Source organism: Oenanthe melanoleuca, chromosome 6 (genome assembly GCF_029582105.1).
Source record: "Oenanthe melanoleuca isolate GR-GAL-2019-014 chromosome 6, OMel1.0, whole genome shotgun sequence".
Taxonomy (NCBI): Eukaryota; Metazoa; Chordata; class Aves; order Passeriformes; family Muscicapidae; genus Oenanthe; species Oenanthe melanoleuca.
Window position 1 is genome coordinate 31875600 of NC_079340.1, and position 27513 is coordinate 31903112.

Sequence of the window (27513 nt, forward strand, 5' to 3'; positions counted from 1 at the left end):
TAAAAAATAACCCTGGAAGCAACAGAAAGAATCTGCTTTCAGCACTGGCAGCACCAACTCACAGCTGTGGATCCAGAGATCCCAGTTCAACCTCTTCCCATGATTATGGAGCTGAATTACTGTAAAGGTTCTCTAAGCACAGCCTCCTCCAGCATCCCTGTACAAGCAGAAGCCCCTGGAGAGTAGTAATTTGGAGCACTCAGGGAGAGCAGAAGTGGAGCCTGGGGTAAGATGCACAGATGCTGTTTTCAATTAACATTTTCTAAGTGCTGTTGAAAGCAGACTGAAGAGGTGCTGAAGTGACCAAGCCATGGTCCTGTTCCAGCCAGATGCAGCCAAAGTCTTCTGAAGCTGACTTCAGAAAGGTGGGAATAGCATCAAGACTGCATTTAGGTGAATTTAGGATTCCTGTCCATTGGGACTCCCAAGGAAGTTCAAGTGTGATACATCAGTGCCACAGGAGCTCCCACTAAGAGAAGGAATTAGATCCTCACCATCTCACCTCAGCCAAACCCACAGTGGGATCAGCTTTCCCATGGATTCACTGCCACTGGCTTGCCAGGATGCTCAGGCTTTCCTTACTTTCACTTATCACCCCTATCCACAGGCCCAGAAGTGCTAAGGGCTCTCTGAGTATTTCAGACACTGCAGCCACACATCACATGTGATGGGAATGCCAGCAGCTCCAGAGAGGGTGTGGGGACAAGACACTGCTCACTGCCCCTGTTACATTCAACATTTCAGAGGGACAGCAAAACTTGTTAACACACTGTCAGAAAAAAAAAAAAAATACCAGGAGAAAGAGGAAACTTCACACAACAAAATACCTGGAAGCCACCAAGGACTTTGGAATAAATCCACAGCTGATTCATAAGGACAAGCCAGGCCACAGCCTGGATTTTTTCATTATTTACCTGACCAGCAGCCTGGAAAACAGTGCTGTGCACTGGCAGCACCCGAGGACATGAGCTGATTTTTCGTGATCTGCCAGGCTGCAAGACCAGATGCTGTGGCTGCTTCTTCCTGGAAACATTCAAGGTCAGGTTGGACAGGGCTCAGAGCAACCTGATCCAGTGGAAGGTGCCTGTGCCCACGGCAGGGGGCTGTAAGTAAATCATCTTTAAGGCCCCTTCCAACCTAAATCATTCTGTGATTCTGTGAGAGCTCCTGGTGTTCCCAACCTGCACATCCCACACTTGTCATAATTACAGCAGCACCAGCAATGATGCAATGGCCTCCTCTGCAAAGCCCTTTAATAACATTAATGTCTGTCAGGCCAGACTTTAAGTATTAACATATGGGGGGAAAGCCAAATAACTTAATATTATTGTGTGTGTGTCTGAAATAACACTCCACAAGGCCTCTTATACCAAACATTAAACCTGCTTAAGAGAAGACATTTGAGCAGAATCAATTATTTTGCAGTAATTCTTCACATTGAATGAGGCATTTTAAGTATATGTTGTCACAGCAGAACTCTTCACATATTTAAAAGCACGTTTTCCATGAAATTTAGTTACAAAAACAATAATATGAATGTGAAATTATCCTTTATGCAGCAAAAGGCTCGAGAGCAAATCCTTCCCATGTCTGTAGACAGAAATACTCACAACATTATACCAAAGGTCCTACCAACACCTCATTATAAATTTCTCCCCTTATATTCAGGGAATTAGAAAAATCTCTGCCTGGAGGGGATTGTTTTCGTAAACTCAGTGCACAGGGGTCTCAGTACAGGCAGGAATGTTTATGGAAAATCTGAGATTAGAACATTTCAATCTGACTGGTTTCAAGTTGCACACATGTAAATCTATAAATAGCACGGGAAACGTGTGTATGAAAAGCGAAGAAATAACACATTGTGCAAAAAAACCCAAGTTTGTCATTACAATGGAAAATGAACATTTTTTCTATTTGACTAAAAATCTAATTTACTACCAAGCCATTCCATTTTGCTGCTAGATTGCTACAAGTGTTATCTGCAGGAGCTTTTAATACCAGCTCGTGCTTCCAGCCCTCGGTGGGTTCTGCAGGCAGGGTGGGTTTAACCCTCCCACTGACTTCCCCAGGAGCAGAGCTGGGTCACTGCTCACTGCTTTGGGACCACACCTTGACACTCCAACAGCAATTCCAGAGCAACCCAGCAACTTCAAAGCATGTAGAAACCCCAGGTGTCAAAATGCTGTGCAGCACCTTGGAACCCCACGATGCTGGGCTTGATCCACCTCCTGCCAGCATCCCAGAAATGGGCAGGGGAGGGGATGGCACTCTGGGGACATGCTCACAGCAGGACACACACAGTAGGATGCACAGGATGTGGGTAGGAAAGAATATTCCAGGTTGCCAAAATAATGATGCTGGCACAGCTCAGGATGGGATGGCCAAAGGATTAGAGAAAGCAGGGCAGCACTTCTACTGGGACAATGCACCATGATCACCAGTTACTCCCTGAGTACTTGCTCTTCAGTAGTATTTTAATGGGGAACACCCTGGAAAAAGCCTTGGTGACCTCCAGGCCCACAGCTCTCATGGCAGAGGGGCTGGCAGGGCAGGGTCAGCCAGGCTTGGCCCAGGTACCATCCTCACTGCCCCTTCATAGAACACAGGATGATATGAAATAGTCCAGTGCCACCCCTGCCATGGCAGGGACACCTCCCACTGTCCCAGGCTGCTCCAAGCCCCAGCCCAGCCTGGCCCTGGACATTTCCAGGGATCCAGGGGCAGCCACAGCTTCTGTGTAACCTCTGCCATGGGTGCTCTGCACAGCAACTGCAGGACATGTCCTAACAGGGGACAAAGACCATTGATGGTAGGGTCATCAAAAGCTTTAAAGATACCAATTAGGTTTGACGGATGAAATATATAATGCAACATCAAAATTAAATTTAAAATTAAATTAAAATTATTTTAATTTAGCTGACTCAGTTGGGATAATCCTACACTCTACAGCATTAGGGCTTTGGCCAGTGAGGCACTGCAATCTCCTGAAATCTTATTAGCTCAGCTAACTGCACTTTGCCTCCACTTTCTTCTAATTTTAGATTTAAACTCTCTACAGCAGAGCCCATGCAGGGTGGAAACAAATTTTAAACATTACGCTTTGCTGAAATGTACTGCAAGTATATTTTCTTTTGAAAGAGGCAGGGTGGATTACTTTACTGAAGTTCTCAGGATGTTAATATTTGAGGGCAACCTCTGCTTTTGCAGTTCTGAGGGAAGGGGACAGTGAGCGAAGGCAGCACTGTCAGTGCTACAGAGTTCCTCAGAAATTCCTGCTGACACAGCTTCCTCTTCATCTCTGTCTCATATCAAGTTAGTAGTCAATGTGTTATTTTAACAGCATGACAACAACTATACAGAATGTCAAATAGTTACCTTTTATCTGGAATTTTATTCCTGCCGTATATTTCAATGGAAATATACAACTTAATGTTGCAACATATTTCACGGTGAAATGGGTAATAAAAAAACTATAGACTGTGCACTTCCCCTACAACATAAAGGAGAAATACACTGAAAATCTCTACTGTTTGCTACTCTTTGTTGTCCAAAATATCCACAATAATCTATTGTATCTGAACTTTTTTCAAAGATTTTATTTTTTATTTTTTTAATGAAACAAAATATAAATATAAAATACACTCTGAATCCATCTGCCCAGCCTCAATTTCAGTTCCAGACTTATGTAAGGATAGAGACAGAGGAAAAACCCTTCAGACCCACTTTGACCCCACCACACAGGAGCCTGGTGTCCCTTATACTGAAGTAAGGCACTTTCAAAACCCCAGGGAAGGAGAAAATCAGGATCAGGAAATTTTACATCAGCAGGTGCATAGCAAAACTCCTCTGTTATCTCCATTCTGATATTGGGCCAATGCTGGGGGGTACACTCCTTCTGGAATCTCAAAAAATGGTCATAGAATCCTAGAAGAGTTTGGGTTAGAAGAGATCTTTAAATGCTTTTTTGTCCACCCCATCCTGTAGGGAGCAGGGACATCTTCAACTAGACCAAGCTGCTCCCTGCCCACCCACCCTGGCCTTGCACATTTTGAGGGATGTGGTGTCAAAGGCCTCCCCCTGTCTGACACATTCAATGCTTTTAGCAAACTGAAAGTTCCTGTGTATCTTCAGAGAGATACATTTTCCCTTCTAAGTAAACTACAGACCAGGGAAGAAATATTCCCTGTCATTTTCCATAGAGATGACAGCTGGCTAATTAGTGAAATTATAGCTTTGTCAATATCACTTCATTCGCTCAACCCCTCTTGCTATTAAAAAAAAAAAAAAAAAAAAGAGCTGTAAGATCCAAACTCTTTCACATATTTGTGTTTACCCAAGAAAAGTCTCCTTTTTCAAGGGAGGCCTGATGGGCAGAGTTGTGCCAGCCACAACGTCTGCATGGAACAGTCTCCAGGACTCATTTAAGACTCTTATTTAAGGTCCCCTGGCTTGGCCATGTCCTACATGAATTATTATATACCAATACACCTGCTGGAAAATGAGGAGGACAGAGAAGTTTTAGATGTTGAGAACATGAGGTACCGTAGGTGAACGATGCCTGGCAAGTTTTCCTGCTGGAGGACAGACTGACCTGAGGAAATCAAACTTCTGAGCATCCCCCTCCAGCACCCACGCTGAGTGTGCTTGTTCTGCCCTCACTGTGCACAGAGGCACCTTTCAGAGTATCCAGGAATCTACCAAATAAACCATCAGACTCTGCCTTTTGAGGTATTCCAAGCATTTATGTTAGTCTGGGTCTGCCCTTGAGCAGGCCCTGCCTGGCAGTGGTGCACAGCCTGACAGCTGCAATTAACTCCCAGTGCCGTGATTTTCCCCTGATCAGTGAACAGGTAAACCAGAATTACTATCTGTATTTCTTGATGAGGTCAAAAAATGGAAAAGGCTGGTACCACTGGAGCTGTGTAAACCAAGACAGAGCTCCAAGGCCAGTGTCTGAGTGAACTGCTCCTCTGCCAGCTCAGGACTCAGCAGAGGAGCCTGCAGGACCTGCTCTCACCCCTTTCAGAGGAGGTTTTCAGTAACATGACTACACTCTGAGCTCCCTATTGGCTTTTAGACCCTGCAGAGCAGCCTCCAGCTCACCCACAGGCTGCTTGGTCACCCAGAGACAACAGCAAGACAACAAGTCATCCTCAAAGATTTGCAAAGCCCTGCTCTATCCACACCAGAGCAGGTACAACCCCACAGTCCCAACCTCTTCTGGGCCAGGCATGAGTTCAGCATCTGTATGTGCCCAGCAAATCCATGCAGCTTGCACACATCACAACAGGAACAAAGCAGAATCACTCAATTCCCTGGTTTTGTTTCTTGACATTGATTCCTCTTCAACTGCTTCCTCTCCAGCAGGAAAGCCCAAGCCACTGGATGCACATCCATCTTGAGCTGGGTGACACTAGCTGATGACACACAGCTGGTGACAGCAGCTTTTGCTCCAGGGACCTGCCCAATGTCCCTCCTTGAAAAGCATCCCACCCTGGAAGGTGGCTGGGATGCGCTGCCGGCTCCAGCCTGGCAGGCTTTGCTGGCAGAGGCAGAGACGAGCAGGGAGCAGCTCCAGACATGAGCAGGGCTCCAGAGACGAGCAGGGAGCAGCTCCAGAGATGAGCAGGGAGCGGCTCCAGAGATGAGCAGGGCTCCAGAGATGAGATGAGCAGGGAGCAGCTCCAGAGATGAGCAGGGCTCCAGAGATGAGCAGGGAGCAGCTCCAGAGATGAGCAGGGCTCCAGAGATGAGCAGGGCTCCAGAGATGAGCAGGGAGCGGCTCCAGAGATGAGCAGGGCTCCAGAGATGAGCAGGGCTCCAGAGATGAGCAGGGAGCGGCTCCAGAGATGAGCAGGGCTCCAGAGATGAGCAGGGAGCAGCTCCAGAGATGAGATGAGCAGGGAGCAGCTCCAGAGATGAGCAGGGAGCGGCTCCAGAGATGAGATGAGCAGGGAGCAGCTCCAGAGATGAGATGAGCAGGGAGCAGCTCCAGAGATGAGCAGGGCTCCAGAGATGAGCAGGGAGCGGCTCCAGAGATGAGATGAGCAGGGAGCAGCTCCAGACATGAGCAGGGCTCCAGACATGAGCAGGGCTCCAGAGAGCTCCTGCACAGCAGCACAGCATGGGCAGCACCCCTGCCAGCAGCCAAAGCTCCTCATCTCCTGGAGACCTGCTGGGCTGCTCCACAGATCTGCCCTTGATGCAAATGCCATGAAATCTGGAGTGCAGAGCACCACATCCCACAGCCTTTCCTTTCCCCTGGGAGAAGTTTCCCAGTTTTGGCTCAGCAGCTTCATCATTTTGGCTCACCATGAGAAGGACACAAGTCCACCACCACCACCATCCCAACCACACCAGCTCCTCCGTGGGAGCTGCTCCCTCCAGCCTGGAAAGGCCCAGCCAACCCCTCAGCTCTGCTAATGAAGGCAGAATGGCAGCCCCAGCTGGAACACAAACAGCTGGACGTGGGAGAGCCAACAACAAACCAAAGGCTATTTTGGAGGGATATGGAAAACTGCTGAGCAGTGATTTATTCAATAGATTCATCAGTTCACCAACTTTCCGAAGCTTCGGAGATGGTGTAAATGTAACAAGTGAGTCTCTTGCATGAATAAAAAATTACGTTTTACATAAATTAAATATATAATTTGATTAAACATGTTTATGTCTCTGCAGTGACATTTAGAATAGGAAGTATTCATTTTCTGTTTTGAAAGGAAAAAACTCTTTCAAATGTAATTTGAAGCTGTCAAACCAATCTTCCTTACAGATCTTTTAAATGTCACATACCTTCGAAAGGGGATGGCAGATTCCTTTTAAATATGCAATTGCAAACAGTCCAAACAAAATCAAGAATTTATTAAAATATGCTACTGACATTTATCCTGATTAGGTATAGCCCTTTCCTCACTCCCTTTCCATAGACTCCCCTACAAAAGATGTGTCACAACAGCTCCCATTAACTCTGTGCTCGCTCTAATTCCCCAGCACACAACCAGCCCTTCCCAACCAGCAAAATCCAGCTGCAGGAGAAGAATCTCTTCTTCTCTAGGGGCAATAATATGGATTTGTGGTCCCTCTACATGAAGAATTGTACTTTTTGATGATTTCTTACCAGCATGCCTGAAATTTATAACCAAAAATATTAACTGCACTTACTTTAAATCAAGTGCAGCACTACCCCTAATGGCTTTAAATGGGAGAGTGTGTTAATCACACACATAAAGAAAACCCACTGCAACTCATTTTCAACAACTTTACAGGAGCAACCTATGTTTTGTTGTGTAATCACAATATCTATCCTTAGATCATTCATTATTCTCCCCACTTAGAATGCATTTCTAGATTGTTTTTCCTTTCCCTTTTTTATCAGTGAATGATCAGGTGCAGCAATGAAGGCAGCTCCCATTCCCAGTTGCTGCCCACTGGCAGACTGGACATATTGGGCATTTTAGGGTCATTTTATCTTTTTTAAAAGATGAAGAATTTAATTATTATTTCTTCCCCTCTGTCACCAGGTCAGTGAAGTGCACAGGCATAACTCTCATTAGCAGTAATGGAAATCCCCACTGTAAATTCTCCCCTGGGAAGCACCATTAAAAGCAGGGCCATCCTGAGCAAGCACACTCAAACTGGAAAATAAAATATACTTCCCTACCTCCAAAGAGGAGCAGGAGGATAAGCTACAATTTCTGTATCAAGTCTTCCTTGTACTCTGTAATTACTCAACACAACATATACAAGTTACTCCTAAATGATGAGAATTTGTTGCACGTTATTGAAAAACTTTATTCTAATGGTCTCTCAACTTTCTGGTGCAGAACACAGCCAATTACAGCACAGCCATTGTGACACAAATCATGATCACCACCAAATCTAGCTTTCTTCAAGCTTATGCTCAGTGCTTAAAAATCCTCCAACACCTACCCATCCACCATGGAAAAAAACCACACTGGTGGGTTCAGCCTGTGAGAGGGCACAAAGTCCTTTTCTGCCAGCACCATTCCTTCCCTCCACCAACCATTGCAAAGAGAGACCAAGATTTCTGGGGATTCCCAAAGATGTGACACAAATATCAATACACAATGCCTCGGTGAACAGCTGCTCTCCAGTTCATGGGTCTGTCAATACCTTCTGCTGACACTACACTGATGATCAGTGTCAGAAACGTTCTTTACATACAGCCAGGGAAAGCTGAACAGCTAGGGAAAGCACATTCCTATTCATGGGTTTCTCACCCATGCACCAGAAGTCACTGCCCCTCAGAGCCCCTCTCATCACTCCCCTAAATCCCATCTCCTGCAGAACTCAGGAGAGCCAGGCCACCAGAGGAGATCCTGCCTGACACCCACCACACCTGGACAAACTCAGCACCACATGGGGAGCTCATTTCTTCCTAGAGCCCCTTGAACAACATGGCATCCTCTTCTCAGATGAAGGCACCTGACAGCACAGCACCTTCCCATCCAAACCATTTTTCCTCCTCCCACAAAAACCAAGGAATCTTTTGCTAGCTGAGGCAGTGTTATTCCATTTTTTGCACTTGGAAAGTGGTCCTTGACCAACATTCATCTGCAGGGCAGGGATAGCAAGGGATTTGTGTTTGGTTTCTGCTTCTCAGTGTACCCAGTTGCTTTTATACATGGTATGCACAAACACAAGAGCAACCAAACACCTGAGATGTAAATGGGACCAGGTGAGCACTGGTTATGTCCATCCCCCTTGGTTTGTAGAGCCCAATCCCACCAATCCCTTTGGACTGCTGGGCAGCACAAGAATTAATCTTTCTTAATGTTTAAACCAACTCCAGCCAGTCCACACTACTTTTGAAACCTCCATAAGGTCTTCAAATGGTCTGGACTTCAGGCAAGGCTCCCTTCCCTTTCCAAGGAATGAGTGGAGGAACCAACTACCAAACACTGGACATGCAGCATTTGCAGGCAGGCCATTCCCCTGAGGAGAGCACCCTCAGTCCCTGAAGTTTTATACCCACGAATGCAGCCTTGGGAGATGTCAGCAGGCTGCTTTCTGCCTGGCATTTTTTTCCCAAGCACTGCCAGCTCAGGACACACCACCTGGAAAAGGCAGGAAATCTGCCCAGTGGGCTTCCCAAAAGCACAGCGAGTCTGATCCACATCTGAGCTACTCTGAAGCCCAGTTCTGGAGCCCGTCAGCAGCTGGTGTAAATCAGCATCACACAGCAGCGCGGCGCAGCGCGGAGCCCGGCGCCATCCCCGCTCCAAGGCGCAGCAGCATCCCTGATCTCCTCTGACAGAATCAGCGCACTCCTCACCAGTGCTCTTCTGAGCCAGAGCAGGAGGTTTGCCTTTATTTCCACTTTACTGCACCCTGCTGACCCAGGACATGACTTAAAAACACCAAGTACGGAGTGACAGGATTTAACAGTCAAGTGAGAACGCACGCCTGGTGCTAAAAGCCGCCCTGGGACGGCTCTGCTTTGTCACTTGAGCAACCTGGGCACATGGACAGGTCTCAGGAGACCAGCCCATGGATGGGCCAGATCAACCTCATGTGTTCTGTGACAGCAGCAGGAAACACACTGACTCCTCTCAGACTGCCTTCTGTGCACTTCCCAACTCGAGCTTTCCAGTGACAGCTGCAAAGTCCCTTCTGCAGGAGTCAGTCCTGACCAATCCCCAAACCTATCCCCACTTCCAAGCAGCCCCTTCACTCCTTGAGTGTTTCCTAAGCCAGCAGACTCCAATCCTCCTCCATCTCCACCACACTGAACAGCACCAGCAGCTCTCAGGGTTAGGTCCAGCACAGACATCATTCCTCCCTCCTGGATCATGCCATTTCCTTGATTTGTGGAACCAGGAATGGGGGAAGCAGCCATAGAATATTATGGAAAAATTACAGAACTGTAACACAAGGTCCATACAGAGTGTGTGAGTATGTAAGTATTTCTCCTGCCATAATGTAATTAATGCAAAACATGCTGGGATCTTGTTCTTCTGATGAAACACGGGCATTATTTTTGTTGATCTGTCTGGCTGGGTTTTTGAAAGCCATGGCTTCCTGCATTCCACAACAGAAACTTTACACCCACAAAACCTGGTACCATTTCATTTTATTCTTCCTGTCTTTATTCTATTTATTTATTCAGCTAGCCAATGTGAGAGGCTGTAAATCGCACTGCGACTTAAGTCACAGGGAATTCCTTTAAACATAAGTAAAAACTCATAAATAACTTCCTGCAGTCAACAATGCATTCATTTTCTTCTCTGCTTTCCGACTAATCTTCCAGCTAACAAATCAAATCAAGTACCCAAATGTAATTATTCTGTTGTGATAATCATCTCCTTATACTCAGAGCATACCTTGGCTTATTTCTTCACAAATTAATATTATCAGAGAGGCTTGGGACGGGGAAAGAGAGAGGAGGAAAGGTTATGAGCCACTGATAAACCCAAGGTACAACAAGGAAACTCTTCAACTTGACCAAAGTCCTGCATCTTGAGCAGAAGGCTTGCCTTTTTATGCTAGGTTGGTAAAAAAAAAGTGATGCCAAATCCAGTTTAGTCTCAGTTTTTATTAGTATGACTCACAGTACAGTTTTCAAGGCAATGAAGTGCATGATACAAAAAAAAAAAAAAACAAAAAAAAAACACAAAACAAAACAAAAAAAACTTGCTGGAAGCAATGCAGCTCCAAATAAATCCAGAAATTATTCTGTGACAAACTCAGGAGGAAGGCAAGAAACCTCCACAAAATGTAAACACACAGGACAATGTGGGGCGAACATTTATTTAACTTTCCATGAAATTTTCAGCTTGTCCTGTAACTAATCCTCAGCACTTCCAAACCTCAGCACATCCAAACCTCAGCACATCCAAACCTCAGCACATCCAAACCTCAGCACATCCAAACCCCTCCTGCTTGCTGCAGGCAGAGCCTGGTGGTCATTCCCAGCAGGATGGAGGGCAGGGATGGGTGAGGTGAATGCCCCAGAGGAACAATCCCACCCACAGCCATGGACCTGCTCTGTCACTGCTCCACACCACGGGGTCACAGAGTGATGGCCAGTGCCAACAGCAGGGCCAGGAGCATCAGGCTAAAAATAAACCCACAGAAATAAATTTGTCTTGGCGGCCAGCCTCCTGAGGATGCAAAGGCACAGGGCTGGAGGGAAGCAACAACAGCCCAAAGCCATCCATGTGTATCCAACAGCAAAGGGACAGGCTCAGAGGGGAAGAGGTAAGAGACCCACCATGGGTGTGGGAATGCAGTGGGAGTGGGATGGAATCCCAGCAGGTGAGTGGCAGCCTGCCCAAGCACATCCTCATCCTCCCCAGAGCACAGCTGGGGAAGGCAGAAACTGCCACAACCCACGTGGGAATGTGATGCTGCAAGCCAGGGTCCAGGAAAACAGAGCTGGAGGGCAGCTGGTAACCCTTCTCAACATCATTTTCTTTTATTTCACTGCTTTATTTTGTCATCTTTAGAGAAAAAACCAAACTATGACAAGTTTTTCACACAAACCCATTCGGTAAGCCTTTGAAAATGCGCAGTTTTGACAGAGAGAAACATAAGCCATGCCAGGGGGGCTCAGCCATTCCCAGTCAGGACATGGGCACTTGAGAGGACACTCAGCTCACCCCAAAGGCTGCAGGTGTGGGAGCTGGGGTGTTGAACAGAGTCCTGCTCACACAGCTCCAGCAGCACCTCCCTGTGCCTCTCCAACACAGCCACACCTCAAAAACAAACACCTGGATTCCCTCATCTGACCTGCAGTGCTGGAGAGTTCAGGAAGGGACAGCAGAGCCACTTGGAAAGTGTTTTTTTTTAAATTAGCTAGTCTGGGGAAAGATGCACATCAGACAATGCTCTGGCTGGTCAAACCCTTCAGATAAAAGGGGATTATACTGCAAACACTGATGTATCCTTTAACAAGGACCACCACTAAATTGCTGACAGATTATCCCCTACACAGCACACATTACAAGGTGAGGAAACACTCAGAGCCCAGGCTGCAGCCGTGCAGGGGGGCAGGAGCAGCCTGGCACAGCAGCCAGATCCTGAGCCTGACACATCCCATGGCTTTCAGCAAGGGAGGGATGGTCACCAGCCCACCAGCCACAACAGGGACATCACCTGCAGCACTTCCCTCCCAGCAGACCTTATCCTGAGTTTTCTCACACTTTGATATGTTTGATTCATTTTGAGTGAGATATTCCTAAGTCTGTATGATGGAAAGTGATTTTTAAAGAAATGCTGTAACTTCCAGATGAAAACTTTCTTTAGTGATTCAGAGGGAAAAAAAAACACAAGAGATCTTATACAAGCAGAGGCTCCCAGAGCTGATGGGGAGGAAGAGCCACAGGGCTCTTGTCCCTTTTAGACACACAGCACAGATTCACAAAATGGTTTGGGTTGGGAGAGGCCTTAAAGTTCATCTTGCTCCAACCCCCTTCCAGGGTCAGGGACACCTCCCACTAGACCAGGTTGCTCCAAGCCCCATCCAAGCTGACCAGAGTCTTAGCCAGCTCATTTTAACCTGATGCTCTGCAAAATGTTTTGAAACCCTCAAATAAAGACCTCATAGTATAATAAAAAAACTTTTTATCATTGCTATCGGCAGCTTGAACTCCTTAACACTCCCCTTGCACAAAGTTTACATTAGAAAAAATAATTAAACAGCTATTGGACTGATTCTGTGCCTGTTCAGCAAGTATCAGTACCTTGGTAACTTCCTTATGACTTGACAGAGTTTCCTGTAATTCCCAGTGTTTCTGGGTACAGTTTCATACAGGTCATTTGAGGATTCTGGGACTTAGCTTGTGGCACATGAACATGGCATCCCTCACACCAGCCAACACCTGCATGACTCCCTAGAGCAGGTATTAACTGCTGAGGGTACCTGAGATGCCAAAGGATGTCACTGAACTCACAGACATGCATCAATGGGTTAGGGAAACCCTGTTCCAAGTGCCCTTCACTTCTGCACCAGCCAACAGGGAAAGACACGGTGTAGCAGGGAAACTCACAGCAGGGTTAGATGGGATTTTGGGAAGGAACTGTTTCCTGGGAGGGTGGAAAGGCTCTGGCACAGATGTCCAGGGCAGCTGTGGATCTCCTGGATCCCTGGCAATGCCCAAGGCCAGGCTGGACAGGGCTTGGAGCAGCTGGGACAGTGGAAGTGTCTCTGCCAGGGCAGGGGTGGAATGAGATGATCTTTAAGTTCCCTTCCAGCCCAAACCATTCTGGGGCTCCCAGAGTCTGTGAAGCAGGAGTGACTCTGCAGTGGGGTGGCTGCCCTGGGCTTTGGGGTGCACAGACCTGACCCAGGGGTGCCTGCCCAGCTGGCACCTCACCTCCTCCTGCTCTGGGGCAGGGGTGACAGACAGGAGCTCAACAGGAGAGAGGATGGAACATCTCAGCTTTACATGGTATACATCGAGCCCAGGAAGCAATGTATTTTTCATGCCTTTTTTTTTCCTTCTATCTGCTATTTTCAAGTCCCAAAAAAGCTACAGGACACGGAGCATCGTTATGCACACCATAACCTGAACACAGCAGGAAATTTTAACATTTCAGCTGCATGCACAAAAGCCTCCAACACATGTATATTTTATTTGATTTACTGCAATACTTTTCTTCCATCTCTTGAAAGTAATTTTTCTCTAAAGCGTAACTGCTTAATTGGCAAGTGTACAAAATATAATTACACTGCATACAAGTTACAATATTGCTTATGGGAATATCACTGGTGATGCATTCTGCTTTATTTTGTGTTTAATCTCTATTAAGAGATCTGTGTGAAAATAGCAAGGTACTCTTGATCTTATAAACATGACATGTAGTTCAGTCATTTTCCTGCCTAACCAAAGCCCAAACAAATGCAACTGAAGGACAACAGAAAATTCCTGGGCTAGCTTGGCACGTCCAAGTTAATAAAATTCTTACATTCTCCTCTAAAGAAAGTGCAGTCCACAGGACACTTAAAAAGAAAATCCCCAACCTCTCCAGGCTGAGGTTTGTCACATCCATTACACTCTGAGAGCGAAGGAAGGACATGGCACACAGGAATTCATTGCTGTGTGTGACAGCATTAAGGGGTTTATTACATTCCCCACAAGGACCTTTGCAATCCCATCTTTTATAATGAAAGGATAAAGAAGTAGCAGCGACGTGGCTGACTTGTGCCAGTGCAGGGAGCAGTGCCTGGTGCTTGGCAGCAAAACCTCTCACCCCCTGTGCCCCTGGCTCTGCCAGCCAGGCCAGTGCCATTCCCAAACTGCAGGAGGATGTGCTGAGCGAGGTTTAGGTTGGGTATCAGGAGTTTTTTCCCCAGAGGGTGCTGGGCACTGAACAGGCTCCCAGGGAATGATCCCTGTGGGTCCCTTCCACCACCCCAGAGCAGCTGCCCATGCTGTGAGCACTTACACCATGAGTAAGTTACTCACAGGAGGAGATGCCCAGTGCAGAAACAGGTCTCACTGCTCTGACAGACACCTACCATCGGCACGGTTTAAGTGCCTTAAAGGTTTATTTCATTTGCTTGAGTAATGAGATTAATGTTTGTTTGTTTAAGCTAAATCATACAAAGCCAAACATCTAAATGTCCTTAATTCATGGCATTAGCCCAGGCTGTGTTACCATGTGAGCCCATCTCACTGTCCTGCTTCTAACTGCACCAACAAATTCCTGCTTTGCTCCAGCTCCTCTTCCAGAGATCTTCCAGAGCACAGGGACATCTCAAGCAGCCAAATAAACCAATCAACATTGTCAGTTTGACATTTTACCACTGCCTGCTTATTTCCCACTGTTTTTTAACATTTTTGACTTCTAGACCTAAAACCCCAGTGTAAACCCAGCAGATACAGACCTCTGTATATATATTTTTAAATAGAGATAGACGTGGGTAGATACACAAGTATACAGGTGGATATAGATATATAGATATATAGAGATATACACACATACAGAAGGGACATGAAACAATGTTCCTGCCATAACAGCTCCTGCTTACTCAAGCACCACATGGAGCAGAGCCCAGTGATCCCACAGACCTCAGCCATGAATGATGGATGAGAGGGGCAGACCCACCTGCAAGCTCACCTAAAAGCAGAGTAAACCTGCAAACATCCAGCTGGATATTCCCACTTCAAAATAAAAATAAACATGCACACAAACACATTGCTTTAGCTCCTGTCACTACCCCAGCAACGTGCAGTTAATGTTTACATCTGAATTTGACATGTCTTGATCAGTTTCCACTCTTTGCTCACAGGTTTCTCATCAGGGACAGAGTTATTTCTGATGTATCATGGTCACCAAGAGCTGGCTGGGAGCTTGACTAAATTCTGCACAATTAGATACAGCACATGACTATCAGAAAAAGGAATCCTCCCTCATTTCCTTCCTGTGCCTAAATTAACTCTCACCTGACCCAGGCATTAGACACAAAATGGACCAATACTGTCCCTGTGAACTTCTCACCCTGTGCCAAGAACCTGGCACTGACACAGAGGTAACTCACCCCTGTGACAGATATGAGGCTTTTTTTAAGGAAATGGTGGGAAATGAAGAACCTGTGATCTTTCCTGAGTGCTCAATGTCCCATCCTGCAGTCTCCCCTCTCAGACACAGGTCTCCTCCCTGCAAGTCACCCTCTGGAAGAAAATCTGTCCTGCTGATGCCATCTGCAAGTCCCTAGATGCTCTCATTTAAATGATGGGCTTTCATGGATTCTGAGGTCAGAAGAAACCCCTGTGATTTTCCAGCCTGGCACACTGCACACTAACTTACCTAAATCAATCCCTGCCTGAGCCTCATGCACTCCAGTGAACAAAGATGCCTGAACCTGGCATTTCCAAAGGTGGAGAAATCACCAGCACCTCCAGCAGTCTCCTCCACTACCACCAGTCCTGAAACCATGGACTTTAGCTCTATTCTTTCCCTGGCTTCACCTTCCAGCTTCCAGGTCTTGTTAAAACTCTGCCTGCTAGACCCAAGAACTCCTTATTATTCAATTTATTTTCCCTGTGACAACACTAATTCCCTTAATTAATCTACCTTTCAACATTCCCCTGGGTAAGTCAGGCAGACGGAGGTCCTGGCCCCGTCCCCTGCACCCCTTCCTGGCTCCTCTGGCATTCCCACAGCCCTCCCAGCCCCTCCCAGGCAGGCAGCAGGGACAGGGGGGCTGCCACGTCCCTCCTCCAGCCTGGCAGCCACCTGCCAGCACAGACAAGGAGCACACAAGACCTTTGGCCATAGTATCACATTAGTGGTGCTGGTTGGTGACTCCTTGCTGCCCCACACAGACATGATTTCTCCAGACAGCATCCTGGAGCTACAGCCCCAGTTGTTTGCTCTGAGATAGAGGAATTTACAGTTGGCCATCTGAGAATTATTACCTGCTTGTGGCCAAGCAGTACAAACTGCTGTCACCAGCGGTCACTCCTGTTTGTTATTTACCACTCTCCCCATCCTGGTGACATTTCAAGCTCCAGCTGCAGTGACTCTGCCTTATCATGACTTGCTCAAACATTAAGCAGCGTGAGCACAAAAATGAGTGTTCAGGGAGGCTTCTGGAAAGGGCTGTTTGGAAATTATTCCTGGTTTACCACTGGATTTTGAGAACTGACATTCTGCTGGGGCTCAGCCAGTTTCTCTGCACATCCCCAGTCCAAAGAGTGCTGCTGTACCAAGCTGCATTTCATGCTGAATTTTAAGGGAATAACCCCCCCTCAGTTACTTTTATTAATCCCATTCATGAGCTCTTTAAGTGAAAAAAGTTGGTTCTCAAGGACGTGCTGCCCCTAAACCCACGCCAATGGGAACTGAGTGCATCACCATCCTGCCTCCATCATCAAATAAATCCTCAGAATTGCCTGCCCAGGACTTAAGAGGATCTGACAGGTCTGTGGTGTTCAGCCTGGTCCATCCACTGCTTTTCTACAATAACACAAGGTAAGCATTGCCACAGCTCACAGGAACTTCTCAGTAGTTCAAGACTTAGTAAAAAATACACATTACTGGCTCAGTTAACTCTGTAAACCTCTTCAGTGAGAGACACCAGGGCTGAAGCACAAAGGTCTGACTGCAGCAGTGACTGCTCAACATTCACTTCTACCACAACATTCACAGGGACTAAACATATTACTTTTCCCCATCAGAAAATGTAATATTTATGATTTTTCTATTAACCTCATGTGGCAACCCAGTTTTATTTCTAATAACTTACAGAACTGTTTGTTGTTCTCATCACTACCAGCCACAATTTCTTTCTGCATCCCTTTCCCTCCAGCTCTGATTTCTGTTCTCTGCTACTGATTCCCCTCTCAGGCACTTGGATGTGCAGACATAGATTAAGTTGGAGCACCCCAATTTGGCAGCCAGCACCTTAAAAAACCCAGAGCCCCAGCTGGGATGGGAATGGCTGAAGGTGGAATAGACAAGCAGAGACACTTTTCCAGATTCTCCCTCCTGACACATCATTCAACTGAATTTTTCTCAAAAACAACCACAACAAAAATCAGTGGCCACAACCTCACTGCCTGTGGCTAGACTGGAGTGAGAGCACATCCCAGCAAAGGGCAAAGCTGGAATCAGCACAGGTATTCCAGCTGGAAGCTTTGGGACACTCTAATTCCAGGTTTGATGTTGCACTATACCATTTTTGTATTAAAAAAGGGAAGAGCTCAAAGAAGTGGCAAGTATAAAATCTACATGAACTTGTGCTGCAGGATCATGAAACTTCTGAGCACAATGAGAACATGAAAACTAATGAAAAAGGATTTTTTCCACATATTGAATTGAAATTAATTTCATCCACAACTAATCACAGCAAAGCTTAAGGCTCCCAACTTTTAAATGTAACATCTCCTATTTAGCATAATTACTTTGCTTAATTTACTGTTTCCTTCCAACATCCCCTCTCATGGAAAACCTGGTTTTCAACAGAAAATGACAAAAAACTTGATACTGTATGACTACTCTACAGGTACCACCAACATCTCGTACATTTGGCCTCACCTGTTTTTAAAAGGGAATTTATTTGCAGGCTTTTCTCTCCAGCTCACACCAGGACATTCTCCACACTCCTGAAGGCTCAGCACACCCCAGGGTGTGACATCCCCTGCCTGCACAGGAACCAGCCTTGGGATCCATTGCTGGTTTTGCTCATTTTCTACCCCAACAATGTTACCAGCTCCACCACTGTGCCAGCTGCATGGAAACCACTGGATTTACAGATTTCCATCTCTTCCCTCTGCCTCTTTTGGGGCTGATCCTGCACTCCCTGTACACCTGCTGCTCTTCCCAAAGGCCATCAGCATTTCAAAGGGGCTCATCCATGCTCCCAGCCAGGGTCACTCACACCTTGCAGAGCCACACATTTATAGTCATTACAGTAATAACCAAAACCAGGCTAATTTTGGAATATCCCACAATTTTGTGCCAACCTCTTCAGCACACAAACTCCTCTTTTCTCAATGTGAATGGAACACTAAAAAAAAAAAAAAAAAAGAAAAAAGAAGATAGACAGCATCCATTACATATCTGTTATATTTAGCAACAGAGAATCCATCTGCATTATTCCTGGTCTCATTAAAGACTTGGCTCCTTGTAAATATTGTGTCTGTAATCCCCACGTTCTCCCTCCGCGCCGTGCTTCAGGGGTCTATTTCTGTAATAATTGGTGTGTGTTGTTGCACAGAGACGGTGGCTGAGTGTCTGTCAACACTGCACAAGTGAATGTACACAGGAGCAGCACAACTCCTCTGGAAATCAGCTCCACGAGGTTCCTACAGCACCTCCTCAAAATACTCACACTCAAAGAACCCTGCACTCTACACCCGGCCCCAAAAAATGGTGGGATTTGGTCAACCTCAGTTTGGCCACTGTGGTGGCAAAGATCCTTCCTAATCCCACACTGCTCCAACTGCTGGTGAGGATTAGGGTGAAGCAGAGCCCAAAATTCAACAGCCAAGCAGGTTTATTTAAACTATATAAAACCTACTTCCATCAGAAGGGATGGAAAGGAGCCCAGGAAGAAGCAGGGCAGTTAATTTCAGCAAGACCACTGTTTTTTATTGGATTAAAGGATACATGAAATCACTGCCAGATAAGGCTGGAGGAGCAAATCATTAATAAATAAAATCTACAACTGATGCATTCAAGTAACTCAGGTTTTATTTGAATCTTACATAAAGTCTCAGAACAGATGGGACTTTATGGATACCTATCAAGATGCCTACCTTGATCCACCCTGGAAGATCATATATTTGAAAAACAAGGCTGAATTATCCAAAATAACCCTGTCATGCATGGACACACAACTCCTTCTAGCTGTGGAGCACAGGGACCCTAAAAGGGATTCCAGGGACTGCCCTCCCCAGCAAAACCACAGAGCAGGGATGAGCATCCAGGATCCCCCAGAGTATGCTCTGCTCCTGGCTGGGATTTCAGGATGGGCAAAAAATCCCATAAAACCCCCAAAATTGGCAACCCTGCCAGGCAGCAGCAGTGATGACCTCAAGGAAGGGTTGGAGGGCCCATCAAAGCTGGTTCCAACTGAGGGGGTCTGACAGCAGCTCCTGGCCTGTGGGAGTACACACCTCCCAACTGGGTAGAACATGTGAAACACCCAGAATCACACCATCAGTGGGAATGCAGGCAGTGACACACACAGCACTTTGGGGCATCCTCTGCAGCACCACAGCTTTGATGTTTTCCCCCCAAACACTGCCCTTGGTCTTCACCATGCTCCTCCTGCCACAGGACACAATTACTGACCTCAGACCAGGCAAAGCAAATCCCATCCCACCCACACTGACTTTCAGATCATGCAGGTGCAGATGCAAAACTCTGATTCTACCACACGTTTTTCCCCTCAAACTATACCAGCTGTATTTCTTTCTAATAATCCCATGGTATAACCAGGCTTTAATAAATCACAGCACCCCCCAGAAGAGTTTAAGGCAAAGCTGAGTGGAGCTTTGAGCTACCTGGTGTAATGGAAAGTGTCTGTCCACGGCAGGGGGTTGGAATTGGATGAGCTTTAAGGTCCCTTCCAACCCAAACCATTCTGTGATTCTATGAAAACATTACAGAGTAAAAAAAAACCAAAAGCTCCAGCAGGAGGGCCCCCATGACCTTCCCACACAGCACCACCCTACTCCCCCCTCACCACACCAAGTCCAGAAAAAAGCAAACTCCAGTGCTTCACCTGCATTATCACCTCAGAGAGGAGAAACAAAAACTAAAAAGCTCCAGATGTTTATTCCTGGTTCTTAAAAAAATCACTGGGGCTCATGGTGCAAGAAAGGGGAGTGCACACTAATAAAGCACCATTGTAGAACCAAACAAGTGACACTGATTCTTCTGTGCTCTGTCACCAAAACTCCTGCTGACTTCACACAGAATGTTATGTGGTGACTCCCTGGTAAAATGCCAAAATCCCAGTTCCTCACCACCATGGGGCAGAGCAGGAGAAAACATGTGGGTGGTACAATGAGAAGATTTGGTTTCCAAGACCTCGCTGCTGCAGAGGATGGTCATGACATTTTTCATCCTTTCACCTACATCTTATCTTGTTTCCTTTGGCAAAGGAGAAAGAGGAAAAAAACCAAACTATGGGAACGTGGCATAAGGAATGATAGGTGGCCCAGGCAGATCTGACAAACTGCATTCTAGAATTACATCCTCATACCTGGCTGTGACAAACTGCATTTGAAGTTATATCTTCCAGCACCACAAACAGCAATGGAGAAAACACCAATTCCTGCCCTAAAACAATTGTTTTATCTCAGTAACCAGAGCGAAACCAGCGGCAACTTGCCAAAACCTCCCCTCCAGCATTTCAGTCTCCCTGCAAAAGGGGACCCCAAAAATCACCTTGGAGCCCCCATACATGGTCTTTAATTCACCTGTTCATTTCTCCTTTCAGAGTCTATAATCTAAATATCCTTCATAGCTGGACAGAGGGATCTGTAAAAAACCCCAATATCCAGGGCAGGTGTAAGTTATCAGCCCAAACTGAAGAGCTGCTCACCAGAAGCTCCACTATTTACTTCTTTAACTTACTACAACCAAAATACAAAGACAGGAATACTCACTAGATGTGATGTGAGGAGTAAATGTGACACCCATCAGGCTTTATGAGACAGCATCATCCACTAGATCTTAACAAAACACTTGCAAATTGCCAGTGCTGCGTTCCGAGCAGCTTTTCCATTTCTTCTGCTTTAAACATAAAGCCTCTGTCAATTCCCACAGCAAGCAAACAGCCCAAAACACCCAGGGAAACTTAACCTACCTTTTCCAAATGGCTGGGCAAACCCAGATTCAGGGTTTTTTTCATTAGTATATTTCATTCTTGCCAGAGTCAGCTGAACTGAAGAAGTTTTATCTGAACTGCAGCCAGCCTGATGGATAAATCAACTTTCCTGGCCAAAGGTTTCAGTATGTTACTTCCAGCTCGTGCCTGGGACCTCATACTTTGAGGCTGATGTTTTTCCTGATACAAGGAATATTATCACCAGACCCCGGTGACAAATCTGTGCACTGAAATGCCAGCGTTAAAGATGACAGTTTGTGCTACAGTTCTTGCTGTGGGCAAATTCCTTTGAGTGTTTTCCATCTAGGAAAAGCAGGAGTGGAAAAAGGGCACAGTTTGCCCTCGGAGGAGTGTGGGGGATGAGAGGGAGCTGTCAGAGAAGGGGCTGTGGGGTGGCAGCTCCACGGGGCAAAGAGCTCTGGAGCCACCCTGCCAGCCAAGCCCCCGGATCCACATGGGCTGGAAAACTACCTTAAAAGAGGGAAAGCTGACAGCAAGAAAACATCATCTATGATTTGTACACTATAAAACCAACAATAAAACCCTGGACCAGGGAAGCATCCCAGCCTGAAATTCTAGGAGAGAAAGGAGAAGTCAAATGCTCCTGCAAATCCATGTTCCTAAACACAGCAGAGTGCCACCACTGTGACTGAACTACCTTATTTTCTGTTCAGCTTTAGAAACACTTGGTTACAACTTCTAAAGTGAAAGATATTCTGATTGCCCATGAGGATCAAGTGAGGAACAGCCACAGCCCCCAGATGCGCCCGGGTTGCAAATGATGAAAGCCAACCTCCCAACCTCTGTCCCCACTAATGGCTAACAGGTGGGTTTCACAAACGCCTCCAAAAATAAAAAGCTCCTTTCTAAAAATACCACCCTGCACTCTCAACGCCAGATTTTCCAGAAAAATACTGACGATAGCTGACGTTTCCCAAACAATCGCTTTTATGGGAACTTCGGGCTGCCCCTGCAGCAGAAAGTTTTGTGAGGCACAGAACACAAATCCTTGTTTAAGACTGGAGCCCCGTGGACAGACCCATTCCCTCAGCCAGCTCCGGAGCTCCAGCACAAATCAGCTTTATGGAAGTAACAGATTACAGAACGCATCGCCACAATATTTTTTTTTTTTTTTTTTTTTTTTACTAGAGGATGCGTAATTGAAATGTCTGCGATCCAACAATCACCTCTGAATTCATAAATACCTCATAGTATTCCAAACACACTCTCCTATAATGAGACCATCTTCAATTTTCCTTGGTAGAGAGGGACCTTTAAAGAATGCTAAAGCAGGTCGGCGCCCTTATGCACTGATGGAAACAGGAACAAAAGCATTTTGTCACCAGGCATCTCGTCTATCATTATTTTCCTCACTCCGCTTAAACAAACCCAAAAGTACGTGTCTTTTCTTGCTCTCCCCTCCCCAGATATCCGCAATAACTGGGATTTCATCCCGAAGGAAAGGCACCATCTGTATGAAACAAGGGACCGTTACACCGAACCGTCACCGCCGATCGCTTTTTTCCTGCTCCACTAATGTTTTTTAAAACACAGGATTAAAATGTCATCCCGTCCCTCCCGTTCTAGGGAGCCGTGTGTATTCCTCTCCTCTGGTCACGGTACACTTAATCAAGTGTGAATGATTAAAGTACTTCAATTAGAGCTATGCACATTCATTGCAGGCAATTCAAAGGCAGCGGAGAAGTGTAGCTGAAAGAAGAAATTACTTCTACTACTTTGAGATCTCCATCTCCTACTTTCCTCCTCCCCAGCACAGGCAGAGCCCTGGGACCCGGCGAAGTACCAGGCGCTAAGCTGCAGCCAGGATTTACCTTGGGGGCACGTCCCTGGGCAGGACAAAAGGCTATTCTTTCCCCCTCAGCAAGTCCTGCAAGTTTGGGGGGGGGAAATGTTATTTTTTTTTATCGTGGGGCGGAGGGGTGTGGAAAGAACAATCTCCGCGCCTAAATTCACGCACCCCCTCTGATTTTCCATTCTAGTGATACCAGGGAAGGGTTTAAAATGTCCAAACCGCGGGGAGGAAATATACGTAAGAAATAAACAAATAGCGGGATATTATTCTGAGCACTGGCGGAGGGGCACAAGGTGGGAGGGATGGAGGGAGGGAGCGAGGGACACCGCGCACCTCCGCGGGTTACAAGCGTGGAGAGTTGCTAAGTGACTGAGGGGCGAGCGCGGTTATTGAGCAGTAATAAAATAAATTTTTTTAAATTAAGATTTAAAAAAAATAAAAATACTAACCCAATTTATTTTCCCCTATAATCTGCCTAAAATTAAGAGAAAAAAAAAAAAAAAGGTAATAACTAAATATATTATTCCCCCCCCCCCGCCAAAAAAAAAATAAAATCATAAAGCAGCGCAAGGCGGCGGCTGCTCCGCGTCCCCCGAGCATCGGCCGCGCCGCACCGCGGGGTTCCCCCCTTGCCCAAACTTTCCTGCCGCCGCCGCCCCGTTAATCCCCCGGCAGATGTTGTCGGCGGCTCTCGGCACTAAGTAAACAATGCGGGGCCCGGCACAACAAAAGATTTCCCACTTCACCCCGCCGCTCCGCGCCCACCCGCGCAACTTGCGCGGCCGCCTCCCACCACCATCACATTTCCACCTACCCTCCCCTCCTCGGGGCTTTTTTCCTGCCTCCTCTGCCCCCTCGCCGGTGAGGCTGACTAAAGCAAAGATGTCCTCGCTTTTCCCTTGTCCTTCTCGCCGGGAAGCGCAGCCGCCGCCGCTCCCTTACCTGCTCCCGGCCGCCGCCAGCCCCGCGCCGCTCCTCACCGCCGCATCCCTTCCCGCATCCACCGCCGGGCTCTGTTTGCCGGAGATCCACCTTAAAAACGCCACCCGCTCGCACACCGCACAAAAAAAAAAAAAAAAAACTTAATCCTTCCCCCCCACCCCCCCTTTCCCCGCTCTCCTGCTCCGCCCGCCGCCGCGCCGGGAGCGGACGGGGGCACCGGAGCCCCGCAGCAGCAGCGGAGAGGATGCTAATTGCAACTTGGGGGGGAGGGCCGCTCTTCCCCCCCCTTTCCTCCTTCCTCTTTTTTTTTCCCCTGCTTTTTTTTTTTTTTTTTTCCCTTTTTTGTTTGGTTATTTTTTTTTTTTATTTTTTTTTTTTTTAAGCCAGAAAGTGCCCGGGCGGCGTTGGGCGGAGCGGCCGCTCCCCCTCGCCACGCTGTGTGAGCGGAGAGCGAGGAGAGGTAAAGGCTCTCACTGCCTCGCTTTTTTTTTTTTTTTTTTTTTTTTTTTTCCCCGTCTTCTTTTTCTTTTTTTTTTTTTTTTTTTTTTTTTTTTTTTTTTTTTTTTTTTTTTTTTTTTTTGGCAATAGGCGGGGTCTCTCCTTGCAAACCAATGACACAAACCCACATGGACCAGCCTCGCCCCCTATAGATACTCTTCACTACAAATAGGCTCTCTCGGGGGATTAGTGGATCAGCTAAAGTACAAACAGACGCAGCGAGGAAGGGGCGGGGGGGGCGGCGGGAGGCTCCGGGGGTGGGAGCGGCACCGGGCCCGTGCGGGGCAGGGCAGGGGCTCGGCGGGGCTCCGGGGGCGGGGAAGGGGCTCCGCGGGGCGCGGCGCCTGTTGCGCTCGGCCGAGGCCCGGGGGGGCCGGGCAGGGGCGGCCGTGCTGCCGCCGCCTTTGTTCGGCCACCCGCGCTCTGCTCGCCCGGCCCCGCTCCGCAGCAGCCGCTGCCCCGCGGGGACGCCCGGCTCGGGCCCGGCGCCGCGCTCGCATCCCGCGGCCGGAGCGCAGAAAGGGCACCGGGGAATGGAAAGCGCTGGTGACATCCCCGAGCCGAGGGGATGCCGCGTCCGGCCCCTCCGAGCGCCCCGGCTGCTGCGAGCGCGGTGTGATCGCGGCTGGGTGCGAGATAACGAGAGCGCGCTCGGCGCGCATCTATTTGTGTTTGTATTCCGTATTACCCCTAGATTTGGGAATTAATGTTTTGACAGACGTTCTTCATCTGCTTATCACAAGAATGTGGGCAGGTGGTGATCCCATCTTTTTGTTGTATAATCATCGAGCCTCCTGCATTATATATATCCCGTGCTTCTCAATCAGCCTGGGAAACAGTTCATTCCTTTTCTACTCAAATAAAACCCTTGAACCAGCTCAGTTGCCCATCACAGTAAATAAGCAAGCGTCAGTTTTTGTGGGTGGAATCACACCGTTAAGGGCCTAAAGATCTTGATTCTTACGAGCACGTTGTATATCCTCAGTGGATGCTTACACCACGTCCATCATTTGTCCTCCCAGCACCTGCTGCCGGGGGCTGCTGCTGTCCCGCAGAAGCTGGAGCCTCACGTGGCCTCAGCTCACCAGGATTCCCCGTGGTGTCCGTGCAGAGACGGCCACAGCTGTGGCCACCCCGTGACGCCCAGGCTCTGCATGATGTGGGTACAGCCAGGCACCTCTATGTGGATTTTAGCAAAATTCAGCAGCTTTCAGCTGGAAGATGCATCTAATTCTGCACTTTTCCCTTTGGCAAAAGTCTCTCCAAAGGGAAAAACTCTGTCTGCCTGGAGGAAACCTCAACATGAAAATCACAGTTTCCGTATTACTGGGACTTCTTGGATTTCCTTCATCGGCAGCACTGCTAACTCAAAATATTGTGGGCAGCTCCTTTGCACGTGGGACGTGGGCTGCAGTGGATGGAGGGATTTGCACTGACCAAGGCCATGCTCCTGGCATTGCAGTGGGGATTTTTTTACACCATGACCCTGCTCTCTCTTTGCTTTAGTCAATTTGCTTTGTTAAACATTCCATACACAATGTATGGGGGCGCCGGGCAGAAACACAGCAATTGCTTCTAATAAATAACCTTGAATTCACGATGTAAACAAAGGCAGTGACATAAGTTGAGGCCAAAGACACAAATGCTTATTTCATTACCAGAGCAATTAGGTTACAGGTTGTAAAGGAGAAAGCACTTAAGCTACACATCTTTGAGTTTAGCAGGGGGCAATCCTCAGGCATGTGGATTTTTCTTCAAACTATTTGGATTGCGATCGAACATTCATCAAGTGTGAAATAGCCTTTGTAATGAGATGCTCGGAAAGAAGATACACAGTGGGTTCAGTGGGAGGCCTGGAACGACGGGGGTTTAACTTCAAATTGCAGCTTTTAAAACTTCCATTCAGCTGCTGTCCAACCTTGAAGGAGCTTCAGCTCCTCCAGCGCCTCACTGGTTTCTGTAAAATTTAGTGTGTGCTCAGAGTGGGGTGTTTTGGCTTCCCAGAGCTTGGGAGCAGCAGTTTTGGGACAAGTGGAAGAATGAACAGCCCAAGAGGAAGATTGTTCTGCTGTGTGCAGGCACAGACCTCACCTCTCTTCTGGCCTCTTTCCTGCAGGTTGTTTCTAGGTTTTACCCAACTTCTGGGCAGATGTTTCAGGCAGTAAGCTCTTACTGAAAAAGGAGGTTCCACACATCTCTGAGGCACCCAAGCTTACGGACTAACAGGGGGTGGCTGTGCTGATAATCTCTGCTAGGAGAAGAACAGTCCTGAAAATGTAGCTGCTGAGGGATGTCTGCAAAGCAAATCCAAGCTGTTCCTCTATTCTATTTATTTTAATTTATCAGTAGCTGTACTGAAAAGTTCCTGGTAACAATTAGGGGCCAAGTTCTTCCAGGGTTATTTTTTGTGAAATCAAATGAGCTTTTAAAAATGCACTTCCTATGATTCCCCCCATTATGACAAGTGGGTGTTTGGGGTGCAGGATTTACACAATGCCCCTTTTCCCTGCCAGCCAGGGCTCCCCTCCCTGCTCGGAGTTGCAGCTTTGCTCACTGAAACATAACAAAGCCTGCAGCCCCAGTGTCCGTACTGGTTCTATTTGATGAATTTGTAATTATTTTTAGTAAGGGATGACATGCTTCTCTTGTGAATAACTTGTTTTCTCTGAGCAGGGGATTCAGGGGAACGGTGGTGTTGGGATATTGTTTCCTGACCCACATGCTGGCTCTGAGCAGATCACACGAGGCTCTGCCAACCGGGAGCACAATCACACTTTGCCTCGACACTTCACCGACACGTCAGCCTGGGAGCAGCACCTCCTGCTGCACTGCTACGGCTCGAGGAACTAAAAACAAAATAATCATAAATAAAATTTACAGCCTGCTTTTCATAAAAGGGTTGATTTGCAGATGCAAATGTGGGCCTTGATCCTGCAAAGATGATGCTCCT

At 47.2% G+C, this 27513-nt stretch overlaps 1 protein-coding gene across 2 annotated transcripts in view; it reads right to left on the bottom strand.

Moving 5' to 3' along the window:
- Positions 1–24505, bottom strand: part of CTBP2 (C-terminal binding protein 2) — a 128983-nt gene extending 104478 nt beyond the window's left edge. The window contains exon 1 of one of the 2 annotated variants that reach the window (XM_056494578.1): positions 24066–24505. The gene's annotated coding sequence lies outside the window, so the exon portion shown is untranslated. Of the gene's footprint in view, positions 1–23937 lie in introns of both variants that reach the window. The other variant, XM_056494579.1, reaches the window with a different exon arrangement.
- Positions 24506–27513: the final 3008 nt, after the last annotated feature.